A 19074-nucleotide genomic window follows, 5' to 3' on the forward strand; every position below is an offset into this window, starting at 1 on the left:
AGTAGAAAAAAATAATACAGAAAGAGTATTATTTTACAGTGTTACAGGGGCCCACTGAGACCCTTTCGCCCAGGGCCCACGAAAACCTGGAGCCGGCCCTGGTTGAAAGCAATGATGGAGGAGGGAGCTTCATGTGACACTCCCTCTCCCATCATTCCTCCTCTGCGTCTGACGCAGCGGCATGATGACGCGCCACGCTGTGTCAGACAGTGGAGCTGGCAGCTGCTGAGGTGATCAGCTGCAGAGACTGAAGCAGCAGGGAACGAGGAGCGGTAAGTATGTATTTATTTATTTATTTATTTTTAAATCAGTGTGTCCTGATAATACTGGAGGACTGGGGCTGCATTTTACCCTATGGTGGGGGACCGCATTTTACTCTTTGGGGGGCTGCACTATACTGCGTACAGGACCATGGGGAGTGCATTATACTGTGTGCAGGACCATGGCGAGTGCATTATACTGTGTGGAGGACCATGGGGTGTGCATTATACTGTGTGGAGGACCATAGGGTGTGCATTATACTGTGTGGAGGACCATAGGGAGTACGTTATACTGTGTGGATGACCATAGGGAGTGTATTATACTGTGTGGAAGACCATAGGGAGTGAACTATACTGCGTGGAAGACCATAGGGAGTTCATTATACTGCGTGGAGGACCATAGGGAGTGCATTTTACTGCATGGAGGACCATAGGGAGTGCATTATACTTAGTGGAAGACCATAGGGAGTGCAATGTACTGTGTGGAGAACCATAGGGAGTTCATTATACTGTGTGGAGAACTGTGGCACCCCAGGGGTCTGGTTTCCACAGTAACAGCAATGTTATGTCTGAGAGCAGGTGGGAGGTCTCTTGGTCAGGAATCCTATGCATGCCACACCTCCTGCCCAGTCCTGGGAGGGGAAGAACTTCCCCTGTATAAACCTGGGGCTGAGGCAGGGTTAGAGGGTTCAGAGGGAGAGTTCAGCCAGGAGGGCTGACAGGGAGCTGTGGCTCCGGCTGGGCCCAGCTCCTGGGCCATGCCAGAAGTAGAGAAGAGAAGCAGCATAGGAAGAAACAACAGGAGCTCTGTGGGAGCAGTGTTACAAAGAGTCAGGGGCTGGCAGCTGCAGAGCTCGCCCTGACTGAGAAGATTTCTTACCGGACCCGGAGTCCGAGGCTGTGGGGACTAACTCCTACCCAGCAGCAGAATCCGTCAGGCAGGGGATTTCAGGTCCTCTGGCCAAGAAACCCGAAGGCACGGTCACACGCATGGGACCAGCACCGCCGTCGTGGAGCGGAAGCTACTAGAAGGCCCCGAGTCACCGGCCATACGGGTGAGCACCACACGGTACACTCAGGGACGTGGGCTACTTATACTCGCTTCTAGCAAGGTAGCCAGAAGAGTATCGTTAGTTTGGGAGGCCTACAACTCCGCCTGGCCAGGGGAGATCCCATCTGCTCAAGGACTGACCAGGCCCCAACCGCTAGCCAGTACTCCGGGAGGGTCTATCTTTGTCACCAGTAAAGACCCTGAACTACACCGCATCGTCTCTGAGTGGTTCCTGCTACCCCCATCATCCACGTCGGCTGCCCTGAGGCCATACCCCTCCCGTTGGGGGTTATACTGTCACGCTGCACAATCCTACCACCGGCCTCAGCGGTCTGCCCTGCAGCAGCAGCTCCTTAGCTGTACTCAACGGGTGGCGTAGTCGTCCAACATCTACCGCTAATACAGCGCCACTTAGTCTGACTCCCTGGGCACGGACCGGGTCACCGCCACGAGACTACAACCCTCAACAGATCCGGCTCCGGGTAAGCTCCCGCGTGTGCAACGCTGCGCGACACAGGCCCAGGGGCGCGTCAGAACTATAGGGAGTTCATTATACTGTGTGGAGGACCTTAGGGAGTGCATTATACTGTGTGGAGGACCTTAGGGAGTGCATTAATCTGCGTGGAGGACCATGGCGAGTGTCTTATACTGTGTGGAGGACCATGGCGAGAGTCTTACACTGTGTGGAGGACCATGGTGAGGATCTTACACTGTGTGCACTTTCTGCTGCTCACGGCACTTTACTAAAACTGTGGATGGATGTTAGCAGAAATAACCATATCAAACCCACTAAAATGTAACGCTAATTCCCAGGTGCCGGTACGTGTGATCCTGATGCGGCACACTGTTGCCACACGTGTGACAAACAGGGACACACGGGACACGGATATCTCTGGTACCGTTTTTTCCTTTCCGGTACTGGAAATATATGGACGTGTGAAACCGGCTTTATAGGGAGTCTGGCCGACTGACAGCGGCTCACCGCTCCTGCAGCTGCACGATCTCGCGACCTAAACACAACAAGGTAAAGGATTGAACTTTATAAAGACACAACGATCAATGACAATGATGTAAATGATTTATCACTTTTTATTAATTCTTCAATACCTTCAATATTTGTCACAGTTGTTAATAGTAAACTAAAATGTTCTATGGAGAAAAAAAAGACAAATGAGGAATAAACCTACACATTATTTCCCATATGACGGAGTATATCTTTTGGGTGTGTTCACAATTGGCTGTTTTTCTGCGGCAATAACACTGCACTTTAAAGTACGAGCTTAGTGAATGAGATTTCTGAAGTCTCATTCACATGCTGCATTTCTTTTCTAGTGTTTTTTGTATTCTGCAGCTTGTCAATCCTTTTAGGGCCGTTGCAGCGTTTTTCACCAATTCAAATGAATGAGAAAAAAAACAATTAAAAACACAGCAAAAACGTGCGTATTTTACTCAGTGTTTTTCCTGCCACCAGTTTGGTTTTTGTTGAGCAAAAAATGCTGCAAAAATGCAGCGTGTGAACATACCCTTATACTGGTTGTGTTCTAACTGGAAATAAAAGAGAACGGTCATGATAACATGGAGATGGATTTTATTCTATGGAGTTTCCACTGTACACATTGCTCGGCAGCATCTGTTTGTGCAGAGTCGCCTCTTGAAGATTCTATCACAAGATTCTATCATGACATCACTGGTGATGCTCGCCCATTATGACATCACAGCTCACAGTCACTACTTCTACAATGTACACAGGGTAGCGGGTGCCATTTTGGCTCCATAGCTAGTTACTGAGCGCACTTACAGTTTCTCACTATGGCCGGATTTTTTCTGGATAATTTTCAGGTACAAGCGCTATGGGGTATTCTTATCAACAATCGCCCTAACATTGTGCTTCTACCACCCGATGGCGTCCTCAGCTTCACTCACCGGCTGGTGGTGCAGCTAGTAAGGAACTGCCTGACCAAATACCAACAAGGTCATCTCACCTCAGAGTATGTGACGGATTTACTTCATAACATCAGGACATTACTACAGCAGGTAAATAGCGGACACTCCGCACAAAACTTCTCCATATAGATAATTGAACCCGTTCTACACCCTAGTGACAAGCATTTTTATTGGTACAATTTCGGCACCATTTTTTTAAAGACACTGTGTCTGCGAATTCACACATAGAGTGTCTTCAATAAAATGCAGCCGGATAGCGTAGTATGCGCACATGCAAACCCCCATAGCCTCCCCACGTCCAGCAGGAGACCCCCATACCCTCCCCACGTCCAGCAGGAGAACCCCATAACCTCCCCACCTCCAGCAGGAGACCCCCATAGCCCCCCCACGTCCAACAGGAGACCCCCATAGCCTCCCCACGTCCAGCAGAAGACCCCCATAGCCTCCCTACGTCCAGCAGGAGACCCCCATAGCCTCCCTACGTCCAGCAGGAGACTCTCATAAACTCCCCACGTCCAGCAAGAGACCCCCATAGCCACCCCACATCCAGCAGGAGACCCTCATAGCCTCCCTACGTCCAGCAGGAGACCCCCATAGCCTCAATGCATCAAGCAGGAGACCCCTATAACCTCCCCACGTTCAGCAGGAGACCCCTATAGCCTCCGCACGTCTAACAGGAGACCCCCATAGTCTCCCCCGGTCCAGCAGGAGACCCTCATAGCCTCCCCACGTCCAGCAGGAGACCCCCATAGCCTCCCCATGTCCATCAGGAGACCCCATAGCCTAAACACGTCCAGCAGGAGACCCCCATAGCCTCCCCACCTCCAACAGGAGACCCCCCATAGTCTCCCCACGTCCAGCAGAAGACCCCCATACCCTCCCCATGTCCAGCAGGAGAACCCCATAACCTCCCCACCTCCAGCAGGAGACCCCCATAGCCTCCCACCTCCAACAGGAGACCCCCATAGCCTCCCCACATCCAGCAGAAGACCCCCATAGCCTCCCTGCATCCAGCAGGAGACCCCCATAGCCTCAATGCATAAAGCAGGAGACCCCTATAACCTACCCACGTCCAGCAGGAGACCCCTATAGCCTCCACACGTCTAGCAGGAGACCCCCATAGTCTCCCCCAGTCCAGCAGGAGACCCTCATAGCCTCCCCACATCCAGCAGGAGACCCCCATAGCCTCCTCACGTCCATCAGGAGACCCCCAGAGCCTCCACACATCCAGCAGGAGACCCCTATTGCCTCAATGCATCGAGCAGGAGACCCCTATAGCCTCCCCACGTCCAGCAGGAAACCTCCATAGCCTCCGTAGGTCTAGCAGGAGACCCCATAGCCTCCCGTGGTCCAGCAGGAGACCCTCATAACCTCCCCACATCCAGCAAGAGACCCCCATAGCCTCCCCACATCCAGCAGGAGACCCTTATAGCCTCAACGCATAGAGCAGGAGACCCCCATAGCCTCCCCATGTCCAGCAGGAGAACCCCATAGCCTCCCCACGTCCAGAAGGAGACCCCTTTAGCCTCCACACATCCAGCAGGAGACCCCATAGCCTCCCCATGTCCAGCAGGAGAACCTCATAGCCTCTGCACATCCAGCAGGAGACCCCCATAGCCTCCCCTGGTCCAGCAGGAGACCCTCATAGCCTCCCCACGTCCAGCAGGAGACCCCCATAGCCTCCACACATCCAGCAGGAGACCCCCATAACCTCCCCACATCCAGCAGGAGACCCCCATAGCCTCCATACATCCAGCAGGAGACCCCCATAGCCTCCCCACATCCAGCAGGACACCCCCATAGCCTCTATACATCCAGCAGGAGACCCCCATAGCCTCCGCATGTCCAGCAGGAGACCCGCATAGCCTCCCCACCTCCAGCAGGAGACCCCCATAGCCTCCATATGACGCGCCCCTGGGCCTGTGTCGCGCAGCGTTGCGCACGCGGGAGCTTACCCGGAGCCGGATCTGTTGAGGGTTGTAGTCTCGTGGCGGTGATCCGGTCCGTGCCCAGGGAGTCAGACTAAGTGGCGCTGTATCAGCGGTAGATGTTGGACGACTACGCCACCCGTTGAGTACAGCTAAGGAGCTGCTGCTGCAGGGCAGACCGCTGAGGCCGGTGGTAGGATTGTGCAGCGTGATAGTATAACCCCCAACGGGAGGGGTATGGCCTCAGGGCAGCCGACGTGGATGATGGGGGTAGCAGGAACCACTCGGAGACGGTACGGTGTAGTTCAGGGTCTTTACTGGTGACAAAGATAGACCCTCCCGGAGTACTGGCTAGCGATTGGGGCCTGGTCAGTCCTTGAGCAGATGGGATCTCCCCTGGCCAGGCGGAGTTGTAGGCCTCCCAAACTAACGATACTCTTCTGGCTACCTTGCTAGAGGCGGGTATAAGTAGCCCACGTCCCTGAGTGTACCGTGTGGTGCTCACCCGTATGGCCGGTGACTCGGGGCCTTCTAGTAGCTTCCGCTCCACGACGGCGGTGCTGGTCCCACGCGTGTGACCGTGCCTTCGGGTTTCTGGGCCAGAGGACCTGCAATCCCCTGCCGGTCGGTTTCTGCTGCTGGATAGGAGTTAGTCCCCACAGCCTCGGACTCCGGGTCCGGTGATAACTTCTCAGTCAGGGCGAGCTCTGCAGCTGCCAGCCCCTGACTCCTTGTAGCACTGCTCCCACAGAGCTCCTGTTGTTTCTTCCTATGCTGCTTCTCTTCTCTACTTCTTCTCTACTCACTAACCCTGCCTCAGCCCTAGGTTTATATAGGGGAAGTTCTTCCCCTCCCAGGACTGGGCAGGAGGTGTGGCATGCATAGGATTCCTGACCAAGAGACCTCCCACCTGCTCTCAGACATAACATTGCTGTTACTGTGGAAACCAGACCCCTGGGGTGCCACACATACATCCAGCAGGAGACCCCCATAGCCTCCACACGTCCAGCAGGAGACCCCCATAGCCTCCGCACATCCAGCAGGAGACCCCCATAGCCTCCCCACATCCAGCAGGAGACCCCCATATCCTATGCATGTCCAGCAGGAGACTCCCATAGCCTCTGCACGTCCAGCAGGAGACTCCCATAGACTTCTCACGTCCAGCAGGAGACCCTCATAGCCTCCACACGTCCAGCAGGAGACCCCCATAGCCTCAATGCATTGAGCAAGATACCGCATAACCTCCCCATGTACAGCAGTAGAACCCCATAAACTCCTCATGTCCAGCAGGAGACCCCCATAGCCTCGCAACATCCAGTAGAAGACTCCTATAGCCTCCCCACGTCCAGCAGGAGACCCCATAGCCTCTGCACGTCCAGCAGCAGACCCCCATAGACTCCCCACGTCCAGCAGGAGACCTCCATAGCCTCCACCCCTCCAGCAGGAGACCCCCTTAGCATCCGCATGTCCAGCAAGAGACCCCGATAGCCTCCCCACGTCCAGCAGAAGACCCCCATAGCATTCGCACGTCTAGCAGGAGACCCCCATAGCCTTCCCCGGTCCAGCAGGAGACCCTCAAAGCCTCCCCACATCCAGCAGGAGACCCCCATAGCCTCCCCACGTCCAGCAGGAAACCCCCATAGCCTCCCCACGTCCAGCAGGAAACCCCCATAGCCTCTGCACGTCCAGCAGGAGACTCCCATAGACTCCCCATGTCCAGCAAGAGACCCCCATAACCACCCCACATCCAGCAGGAGACCCTCATAGCCTCAACGCATCGAGCAGGAGACCCCCATGGCCTCCCTACGTCCAGCAGGAGACCCCCATAGCCTCCGCACGTCCTGCAGGAGACCCCCATAGCCTCTGCACGTCCAGCAGGAGACCCCCATAGCCTCCGCACGTCCAGCAGGAGACCCCCATAGCCTCCGCATGTCCAGCAGGAGACCCTCATAGCCTCCGCATGTCCAGCAGCAGACCGCCATAGCCTCCTCACGTCCAGCAGGAGACCCCTATAGCCTCTGCATGTCCATCAGGAGACCCCCATAGCCTCTGCATGTCCATCAGGAGACCCCCATAGCCTCCGCACATCCAGCAGGAGACCCCTATAGCCTCCCCACGTCCAGCAGGAGACCTTCATTGCCTCCCCACGTCCAGCAGGAGACCTCCATACAGAGGCGTACATAGGAATCATGGGGCCCCATAGCAGAAGCGCTAAATGGAGCCCCTCCAAAAAAGTGAAAATTGTCGGGGGTCAAGGAAGAGCATATCTCATAACTTTCCAGCCTTTACACAGTAATTTTTCTCCTGCTGAAGTCCTAGATTCTTCTTTTATTTCCCCATAAGGTATGATGCCAACAACAGTGCCCCCCCTAAACACAGTATGTTACCCCCATGGTGAATTCCTCCACATGCACAGTATAATGACTCTACCGTACCCCACCTCAACTCTCAAGGCAAAGTATGGTGACTCCAACACAGTATGATCCCCCAACTGTGACCCCCACACAGCCCTCCATGTAGTATAATGGCCCCACACCTCTCCACACAGTATAATGCACTCGCCATGGTACTCCACACAGTATAATGCACTCGCCATGGTCCTCCACACAGTATAATGCACTCGCCATGGTCCTCCACACAGTATAATGCACTCCCTATGGTCCTCCACGCAGTATAATGCACTCCCAATGGTCCTCCACACAGTATAATGCACTCCCTATGGTCCTCCACACAGTATAATGCACTCCCTATGGTCCTCCACACAGTATAAGATATTCTTCATACAGAATACTGGCCCCCATATAGTCCTCTCCATACAGTATACTGGCCTGCATATAGTCCTCCATACAGTGTACTGGCCCCCATATAGTCCTCCATACAGTATACCGGCCTCCTTATAGTCCTCTATAGAGAATACTGGCCTCATATAGTCCTCCACACAGTGTATGGGTCCCAATATAGCCCTCCATACAGTGTATTGGCCCCCATATAGTCCTCCATACAGTATACTGGCCCCCATATAGTCCTCCATACAGAATACTGGCCCCCATAGAGAATACTGGCCCCCATATAGTCCTCCATACAGTGTACTTCCCCCATATAGTCCCATATAGTCCTCAATACAGTATACTGGCCCTCATATAGTCCTCCACACAGTGTATGAGCCCCCATATAGTCCTCCCTACAGAATACTGGCCCCCATATAGTCCTCCCTACAGAATACTGGCCCCCATATAGTCATCCATACAGTATACTGCCCCTCATATAGTCCTCCACACAGTGTATGGGCCCCCATATAGTCCTCCATACAGTGTACGAGCCCTTATATAGTGTATGGGCCCCAGGCCTCCATACATTAAAAAAAAAAAAAATTACATACTCACCTTACCTCACCTGCTGCCGCTGCTCTGCTCTGGACTCCTCAGCGTCGCTGTCTTCCCGCTCTGCACTGTGACTGCTCAGCAGAGGGTGTGGTGGAAAGACGTCATCCCACCCTCTAACCTGAGACGTCACAGCACAGGACGCGGAAGACACCGGAGCTGCGGAGGCACGGGGAGAGGTAAGTATTGTGCCGGGGCCCTGAGCGGAGCGGGGCCCCCCGCCTGCTCAGGGACCCGGCACTTGCCCGGGTGCTAACGCCGGGCCTGGGAGCGGAGCCTGTTGCAAGGGCCCCGCTGCGGGGCATACACGGTGCAGGCGACTGCTATGGGCCCCCCCCCCCGGCTCACGGGCCCCATAGCAGTGGCGTGGCCTGCCGCCATTGGCGGTACGCCACTGCCTCCATAGCCTCCCCACTTTTAGCAGGAGACCCCCCATAGCCATGATGAAATGACGCATACCTCTATTTCTGGCACCACACTCCTCCTCCATCCCCATCCGCCTCCCGGTCTGGATGTGTTCTTCTATCTGCGGCCACATTGTGCAGGTACAGTGCGCTTGCGCAGTCTATAGAGGCTTCGGAAAGAAGGACCCATCCCTGGTTATATTATAGATAATGGTGGGATAGAAGTTTCTTTCCTCCAATATAAAACACGATGAGTCCCCAGAGTTATTGTATCTGCAGAGAGGAGCAAATGTCACATACAATGGCGGCCTCCTCCATTGTGACCTTTCTCATCTCAAAATTTTCCTTTTTGTTTCTTTTCCTCTTTTTAGGCTGAAGAAAGATCTCAATATGGAGATTTGGCTTTTATTAAAGACCTGGCCGAAAAAGTCCTGTGTGTACTGGAGCGTCCGGCTCGCTCATTGGAACGCCTGGTAAGGAGCCGTCATCTTCTCTAGCACACGTCTGATTTGTACAGTTACAATTGGCTGCATCTGTAAATGCAGGTTTAGTCCTTCCTGATTTATCTATGTGATGATTTAGTGTAAGGTTCCACATGTTAATTATATATATTATATCTACCAGGAAACAGCAGAAGGCGACACCAAAGACGAGCAAAATCTAATCCCGGGACTGAACAGCAATCTGACTACAGGTAATCCGATCACCCGACCTCCTACAAGAAATATCCAGATATTATAGAGAACAGGGAATAATCTTACATTTACTCTGTATATTCTGTGTAATGGGAGCCTGTCAGCACATTTTTGCATATTGTGGTATGACTGTACTGGCCATTTCTCTGTAATAATTTTTTGCAGAAATCCAATGTCTCAGTCAAGGGAAATCTAATGTAGAAGCCGTATACAAATCAGCATGGAAGTGCACTGGGGGCGTGGAAGAAGAAATCCATACTGTGACACGCCCCCAGTGCACTTCCAGGATAATCTGCATATGGCTCCTACGCTTCAGCTCTCTTACCATCACTCACATGTACAGCGAGGGTGGGGGGGTCCTCATTCATGTGATGATTGGGGGGTCCTTCATCATTTCCATTACATTTATTCATGGATGCGCCGTACGTTCACATATTTGGAATCCCTATATAATAAGTATTATTCCCATTTACAGACATCTTGTCATGTCTGAGTTATATTGTTGTAATATATATGTAGGATTAATATCGTCTAATACATTTTATTTCTTCATAATTTTTTCACTCTTTTAGAAACAACTGTGTTGGCGGATGCTGACAGTAGAATCTGTGAGATCCCGGAGATCCAACAATCTGACGGTGTAAGTATCATGGAGAGAGATGACGGTGTATCACCAGATTATGGGGTGGGAATGACACCTCCAGTATTGTCCCCATATAACCATGGGATGTCTCTATTCTAAGAGGAGATGACAGAAGGGAGACGTTTTTGCATCTGGAGCTTTTTTCCAGCAGCTTCTATATCTTTATATAATTTCTTATTCTTTTATAGAGCGTGATCAAATCATTGACCCCGTCAAGACAGCCGCATAAGAGCGACTATGGGACATCCAAACTGATCAGCAGTGGAAGTTTTGGGTGAGTTTTCTGTTGGCATAATCCACATTTCTCAAGGTTCCCAATGACAATGCTCCAGACTCTGTGCTCTTCCCTTCAGTGTTATCATAGGGAAATTATATGATCTGTAGGAAAACAAACTATTAAGGAAAGGGATTAAAATAGAATAATATATTACACCTGCCTGTCCTAGACCCTCATCTGTTCTTACACTGCCACCCCCATCAGAGCTTCCCGATCCTCCGCACCGGTCTGTTCTTTTCGGGATCCATTAGCGAACTGATAAGAGTAATTGGCAACACATGGTCAAGTGAGGGGGTGACACGAAATTTCATCAATGACATCTGCACCCCCCAACCTCCACCATGACCATGTGAGTCTACTCCCTGGTCTCAGCAATAAAGACTGGCACAGAGGACAAGTGGCTATAATGGGTTTCATTTTTTGTAACTCCTTCGCTCCCCTCCATTTATTATGTTGTTATGTCTTGGGGTATGCGGGAGCATAATTAACGTCATGTTATGGCAATTGGACCACTTTTAATTTGGACCAACTTTTATTTGCACTGAATCGTATCTACTGGTCTAATGTAGTGAATCTGCCCAAGAATAATTTCAGTAGATTCTCTCATCTGTAATGTGACCTGGGTGAGGGCTCCGGCGGACGTGGCATTGTGGACACCTCCCATAGGTGATCTATGTAGTGATCTTTTATCAAATTCTAGACATGGACTTCCAGTGACGGACAGACTTCTAGCATTAAACATTAGTACAAAACATTATATAATGACTTCTATAGATGTTCTTGTAGTAAAGATTCATTCTAACCATTGATTCTCTTTCTCTCCAGTGCCGTCTACTTAGCGCACCATAAAGACTCACACCAGATCTTTGCTTTGAAGAAAATGTTCAAGCGAAACCTGAACACTCCAAAAAGAGTGGCATTGGCCTTTCTGGAGAGGGACATCCTAACATTCGCTGATTGTCCCTTCGTGGTCTCCATGCTCTGCTCCTTTCCAACAAAATCTCACCTGTGTATGGTCATGGAGTATGTAGGAGGTAGGACATGTATATTGTAGTATATTCAGCCCATGTCTGCTTACATCTTATCACTGCTCTTATAATTAGGATAATTAGGACAGTTACATCCTCACAGTGCGTTTACTGTAGGTTTTCTATTACCAAGATGCCTGGAAATTCATTGATCTGTGTGCAGCAGTGCTATGGTGCCAGTGAGTCAGATCGGGCCTGGCACCGCTCGGCACTGGGCCCCATTCCACCACCTGTCATCACAATTTCAGTGGTATTCACATTGTCAGAATATGAATACCGATGAAAACAATGGTGGATCAGGGAGCCAAAGGTTCCTAAATCCACCATTCAGCCTCCGCAGATGGGTCCGAGACTCCGTGTACTGCAGGTTCTTCGATGTCGCCACAATATTGCATCTGTAGTGTGGAGTCTCAGTACTTACACTGCACAGGTGGGGCTGGTGGGGGCCATAACACTGAGTGATGGGGCAGGTGGAGACCATATGCTGAGTAGTAGGGCTGGTTGGGGCCATAATACTGAGTGGTGAGGCTGGTGAGGGCGATAATTCTAAATGGTGAGGCTGATGGGGGCCATAACACTAAGTAGTGGTGGGGGCCATAATACTGAGAGGTAGGGCTGGTGGGGGCTATAGTACTGAATGGTGGGGCTGGTGGGTGCCTTACTACTAAGTGGTGGGGCTGGTGGGGGCCATAACACTGAGTGGTGGGGCTAATAAGGGTCATAATTCTGAGTAGTGGGGTTGGTGAGAGCGATAATACTGAGTGTTGATACTGGTGGGGGCCATAATACTGAGAGGTGGGGCTGGTGGAGGTGGTAGTACTGAGTGGTGGGTGCCTTACTACTAAGTGGTGGGGCTGGTAGGGGCCGTAACAATGAGTGGTGGGGCTGGTGAGGGCCATAATACTGAGTGTTGAGGCTGGTGGGGGCCATAATACTGAGTAGTGGGGCTATTGTGTGCCTTACTACTAAGTGGAGGGACTGTTGGGGGCAATAACACTGAGTGGTGGGGCTGCTGAGGGCCATAATACTGAGTGGTGGGGCTGGTGAGAGCAATTATACTTAGTTGTTGGGCTGGTGGGGGCATAATACTGAGTTGCGAGATTGGTGGAAGCCATAATACTGAGAATTGAGGGTTGTGGGTACCATAATACTGAATGGTGTGCCGTGTGAGGGGCTATAGGGGACTGTGAATGCCGCTATATTGAGTTGGTGACTGTACATGCCCCTACACCCCCTGGGCGTCCTCATATTGAATGGTGTGCAGTGGGGGTCCTTATTCTGTGTGGGGATCCTAATTCTGTTTGATTGGCTTTGGGGGCCATCATACTGAGTGGGCAGTGGTGGAGACCATTATATTGTCTGAGGGGCTATGGGGGCCATTATATTAAGTAGGGGGGGCTGTGGGCGCCATTATACTGAGTAGGGGGCTGTGACTGGCCTCATACTGAGTGGGGACATTATAGACAGGTGCTACATTATATCTGTAAGGTGAAACTGGATTAAGATTTCACTGTGGGGATATCTAACTCAGTCTGTGGGTGGGGGCATTTTTGGGAGCATCATATGCTAAAATGGCTATAAAAGGTGTATTGCTGTTGAGAACATCGATTGACTTCAGTAAGGGTTTTTTTTGAAGGGGCGTGCAGTTAGAACTTTTGCTATGGGGCCCTGAGATTTCTCTGTCCGCCACAGTCTGTGTGATCTCCCTGTAAGTCCGCACTGAGCATGTCAGTATCTCCAGCTATAGACGAGATGTGACATCACTTTATGTTATTAGTTACATGGAGGACATTTCTCCATCGATTCAGACTAATATTATGTGCACTATACATTATATCTGTTTATATTCTCTCCTATCCCAATGTCTCTGCTCACTTCCCATTATACATCATGGTGATCTGCTGTATAAACCACTCACCGGTCACATTTCCTTTTTATTCTATAGGTGGTGACTGTGAGACCCTCCTAAGCACCAGGGGTCCTCTATCTGTCCCCTTGGCCCGCTTATACTTTGGAGAAGCGGTTCTTGCTGTGGAATACCTCCATAGCTACGGTGTGGTGCACAGAGACCTGAAGCCGGATAAGTAAGTGCCCCTCGTAGTATAATAAAGGGGGGAAGTTATCATTTATCATACGGTCTGTGAGGCTAAAACCATCTTCTCTTTCACAGCCTCCTGATTACATCTGCTGGACACATAAAAGTTACCGATTTTGGGATTTCAAAAGTTGGTGTCATGATGCCAAAAACCAACACCTACAAGGAATTAGCGGAGGACATCACCAGGGAGTTCCTGGACCGTGAGGTGGGTAACACTTACAGGAATTTAGCTTGTTCTTTACAAATCTCCAAGGACCAAAGCAAAGAAAGACCTTAAATATAACTTTTAATAGATACATTTAAAAGCACCCATATCAATATATAAAGACAAAATCCATAAAATGTGGCGGCAGCAGTATTCTCCGATCGGGGTGTATTTATCTCCCGCGTCTGTCCACTGACTCATTGTGGCTATCTCCTAATATGATCCCCTGATGAACCCCAAATTAGGAGGGGGAGAAACGTGTTGGGACAATTTACAGATAAGTCCTCTGGTTACTGCTGACTAAAATGCTTTTTTGGCAACTTTTTTTGTAATTCGCACACTGGATAATGCTCTGTCCCAACATTTGGACGTGTCCTGTGTAGATCAGTCCTGATTATAGATTAGCCAGGGGGATTTTGAGGTTGTCTATATATACCGTCTGTCCTAGACTATTATCTTCATGCTCAATGTCATTATATAGGTGACTTGTTACTACTTTGGACATATTTATGTTCCTATGTTTACCGTTAATTGAGCACACGTGCTTTTATAATATTGTTCTTGTTGCCCGTAATTGCCAGCACTAATGTACTTTATGTATCTATAATAGGCTTCTGAATGATGGTTTATATATCATACTGAATTGTGTATAGATTGGTGCATTTGATATCCTATCTGTACTAGTGGAACTACATTATATCAGCTTCCCTGTTTCCATATAATTGATACATTGAATATTGCCTTTTTTTCATTCAGCATGTTAGCAGCAACATGACTGTCTGCCTTTCATCATTATCTGTATATGTGTATGTCTGTCTAGGGGTGGATAGCGTCACGGAGGGAGTGCCGATGTGGAGGGGGGCGCCAAACCGATTAGCTAGGGTGTCAACCTCCACTGGCAGGCGGGATCTCAGCCCATTTGGGATCTCTAGGGCAAGCCTGCATGTCAATTATCCTACGTTTATCCCACTACCCATATATTGTACATTTTATGCATTTTGTCTTCATATATTGATATGGGTGCTTTTAAATGTAGCTATTAAAGATTATATTTTAAGGGGTTTTCTTTGTTTTGCTTTGGTATTTGGTTAACTAATATACCCCATCTGTTCACCTTGCCTTTGGCATATGTTTTTTTTTCTTTACAAATCTCATCACACTATTGTGTCTTCTCTACATTCTTCATTTCTAGAGAACGTTTCCATTGATATTTTATCTTTTGTCATTGTGTTTTTATGGCGAGAACGTGTTATAATAACCATTTTATCATTTTCATCTCTATCTTCTGTTTTCCAGTTATGTGGCACCCCATATTACATCGCCCCAGAGGTCATCCTGAAAGAAGGCTATGGAAGACCTGTTGACTGGTGGTCAATGGGGATAATCCTACATAAATTTCTCACGGGATCTGTACCATTTGATGGAGATTCTGTAGCTGAGCTTTATGACAGGATTGTCATTGGTAAGTGGAATGATCCGACCATTGCTTTGATCAGTTACATTGGTTTAGGTGTTTACTTTGCTTTACCTTACAGTCCAGTAAAGAGATTTTATTTTCTGTATAACAGGTGACATAATTTGGGATTGTAATTCCGCTCCTACTCCCAATGCACAGAACCTGATTACTGAGCTGCTCAGAACAAATCCTGCAGATAGACTTGGGACAGGTAAGAGATATAATACTATTCATATTAGTATTAATATTCACCTATCACACTTATCACTCATGTCCTTGAGGATCAACACTTCTCTATCAGATTGTCCATTTCTAGTTCTCCACACTATGACTTTCAGTCTTCTTCCTTCATGTTGACTCAGTTATGTCATTAATTCAGATTAAGTTAAACTGTTCAGATGTGAAGCAATCTCTGACAATGTCCACATCACTTTTGTTTTGTTCTTTTTCCAGGAGGATCACTTGAGATCAAGAGTCATCCATTCCTGAGTGACTTAGATTTTAACAACCTTCTAAGTCAGAAGCCAGAGTACATTCCTCAGCTTGCCTCAGATGTGGACAACAGCTTATTTATCGGTAAGTAGAAGAAGACATCATCTAGACTAAGCGGCTGTTTGTCTTGTCTTCCATAAAATGTAATAATCAGTACCCACTAATATTGTGATAAATGACGCCTGTTTTATACTAACAACCTCTAATAATACTTCATTACTTTTGTAGATCACTCTGAAATAGACCATTCGGTCTCAGAGGATGAGGAGGGTACAAGTGTGAACAATGAGAACCTTGACTTCCAAAATTTTACATCTTCTTCTGAAAGGCTTTCTAAAGTAAGTACCGTATGTGCGCAATAAATCCAAAATATGTGAAACAAAAAAGACCTCTAAAAGTAAAAAAAAAGTATTTCATATCTTGTTTTTGTCCATGTTTAGCTCTGTACCATCACTACCAGAAAGATGAATGATGAGGACCAGAAGTCTCCTCCAGAGTGTACGCCAGCAACCAATACAAATATCTCAGAAATGTGAGTAGATTATGGGGTCATTAATGGGAGTTCCAGGCTGATATATATGCACAACACATAATATAGGACATAAATACCATAATATCAAATTCAGCCTCAATGATTAGCGGTCATTGTGCTTTTGGCTTCAGAAACCGTTGGTGATAATAGCCCATAATTGCAGCCATTCACACGTATTAGAGCTGCCCATACTGTAGGAGAGATGTAGTATTACATGCCAGCCATTATTGCTAGTTGTTTTTCGCTCTGATCCATAGAAGGTAGATTGGAGCATAAAACCTTCCTCACTATGACTGTCATATGTCCTATTAGGCCCTCTAGTCGGTGTTCTTCTAGTGAGACCACCCCTTTTATTCTGCATTGACTTGTGATTTACATGTTTTTCTTAAATCATAGAATGGGAGAGTTGGAAGTTACCTCCTGGGTCTTCTGGTCCGACCCCCTGATTCTTCCTGACAGGCAGAAAGAATCGCTTTCTGAATCTGATAGCGACAATGCTATAAACAGCTTGTCATCCTCGTCCCCATCATCAGGTATGTATGTACAGCATCAAAAGGTGAATGTTGACTTCAAGGCTCAAATATTTGGTTTTTCTGTATTAGGTCTCCTATGTTGTCCAGGTTTCATGGATCCCAATTATGTTTTCCATGGGCCCATACTGTATTTCTATTTCCTTAATTTTATCCAGGAATTGTTTTCATGGATTCTGTAAAATACGTTTTAGCATCCAGGAACTCACTTCAATATAAGAAGACATTGTCTCCTATAGTAGAATATCGCTCATTAGTGATGCACCACGTGGCGGCACACAGGGCGCTTACTGCTCCATATCAGTGATACATCTAATGCCCCTCAGATTAGGTCATGAACGGTATATAGGACTTATTCTGCCCTATAATAATGTAATGCCAGATTATCAGGACTATAGGGGACAGGACTAGAACAATTCTTCTATATACAGTACACAAAGCAGATCCTATAAGAATATTTCTTTACTGAGTTTTTTTTACTTTCTGATCAGAATTTCCAACTGAAGAGGAAAGAAAATCTGAAATGAATCTGAGTATAGACCAACAAAACTCAGAAAATGGGAAAAAGGGGAAAAAGAGACGAGGTAAGTGTGAGAATCATCTCCATGTTGTGTGATGTTAGTGATGAGAATAAGTCATGGGGAGCAGATGTCATCTGTCAGTGATGGGATTGTCACATGTATGATGGCTGACAATGACCCCGGACATCTGTGTGAATAAGATTCCTCTGCTGTCCGGCCGGCCACACTGACCGCACAGTAGCATCATGTAATATGGAGTCCCATCACTTACATTGTATTTATTTCTCTTCTCTTAGGTTCCATCTTCCGCCGGATCTTATCATCCTGCCGGCGTGGACTATCCAGGGCTGCTCGCGCATTTGCATGCTGTCGCTGTTGCCCAAGTGTCATCTAAAAGACGGAAAAGCTCCGCATCTAGCGGAGTACAGCCGATCCACCATCACTGCTGGACCTGTAAAGAAGGACCTTCACCATCTACCTGTGGCCTTCTAACTGTAACATCTCTACCCGGACTTGTTTCAGTAATGCCTCTGTCACCAGGGTCCGCTGTATCCAAACTGCTCGCCTGACTTGGCTTTTTTTACTGATCACCTGGTATCTGATCCGGATTTCTTACTGACTATGATTTTGTCTACTGATTCTGTCCCTGATTTTGTTCATCCCTTATCCTTCTACCCTATCCCTAATAAAAAAAAAAAACAACTCCTATATTTATTGAGATTTTCTTATATCTATCAAACTTCACTCTGCATTCTGCTAAGCGATAAAAAATACATATTAACACTTCTGCTTTTAAAAGAATTTTAATTATATATATATATATATATATATATATATATATATATATATATATAGATCAGGGCTGGAATGGGATGAAAAATGAAAAAGCACGCCTGTCACACAAACCCCACCATCCCACATACCACATCACCGCCCCCCTCATCCCATTGAGGCACAATGAAAAGTTCAGCACATTTTGCTTTCTTGTTCATGCCCCTCACCACTCCATTATAGGGGATGTTTATTAAGCCACGTGTGAATGGAGCTGCAGTGCGAATGATCGACTACCGCTCCATTCACCCAGAGCTCTTCAGATCCCTGGTTCTCAGAAACAGTGGGGGTCCCGGCTGTTGGGCTCCCAGCAATCAGAAAATTATTCCATATCCCAATGATAGAGGACAATTTCCAACCTTCAGATAACCCCTTTAAACAAGTTGTTCAGGATTAATTTTTATTTAACCATAGGATTGTAGACATAGAAAATAATAAACCCATCAGTACTGACCCTCCCCAAAGCCAATGCCACCTCTTCTTCAGCAGAACAGGAGAAGTGGTACTGTGCAATGTATATATACAGAATAATACAGATACTGAGAATTACACCCAGTATACAGGACAAGAGAAGTGGTACTGTGCAGTGTATATATACAGAATAATAGAGATACTGAGAATGACACCCAGTATACAGGACAAGAGAAGTGGCACTGTGCAGTGTATATATACAGAATAATACAGATACTGAGAATTACACCCAGTATACAGGACAAGAGAAGTAGTACTGTGCAGAGTATATATACAGAATAATACAGATAGTGAGAATTACACCCAGTATACAGGACAAGAGAAGTGG

This window comes from Phyllobates terribilis, unplaced genomic scaffold (genome assembly GCF_046119375.1).
Source record: "Phyllobates terribilis strain yellow unplaced genomic scaffold, ASM4611937v1 Scaffold_651__1_contigs__length_880973, whole genome shotgun sequence".
NCBI classification, from domain to species: domain Eukaryota; kingdom Metazoa; phylum Chordata; class Amphibia; order Anura; family Dendrobatidae; genus Phyllobates; species Phyllobates terribilis.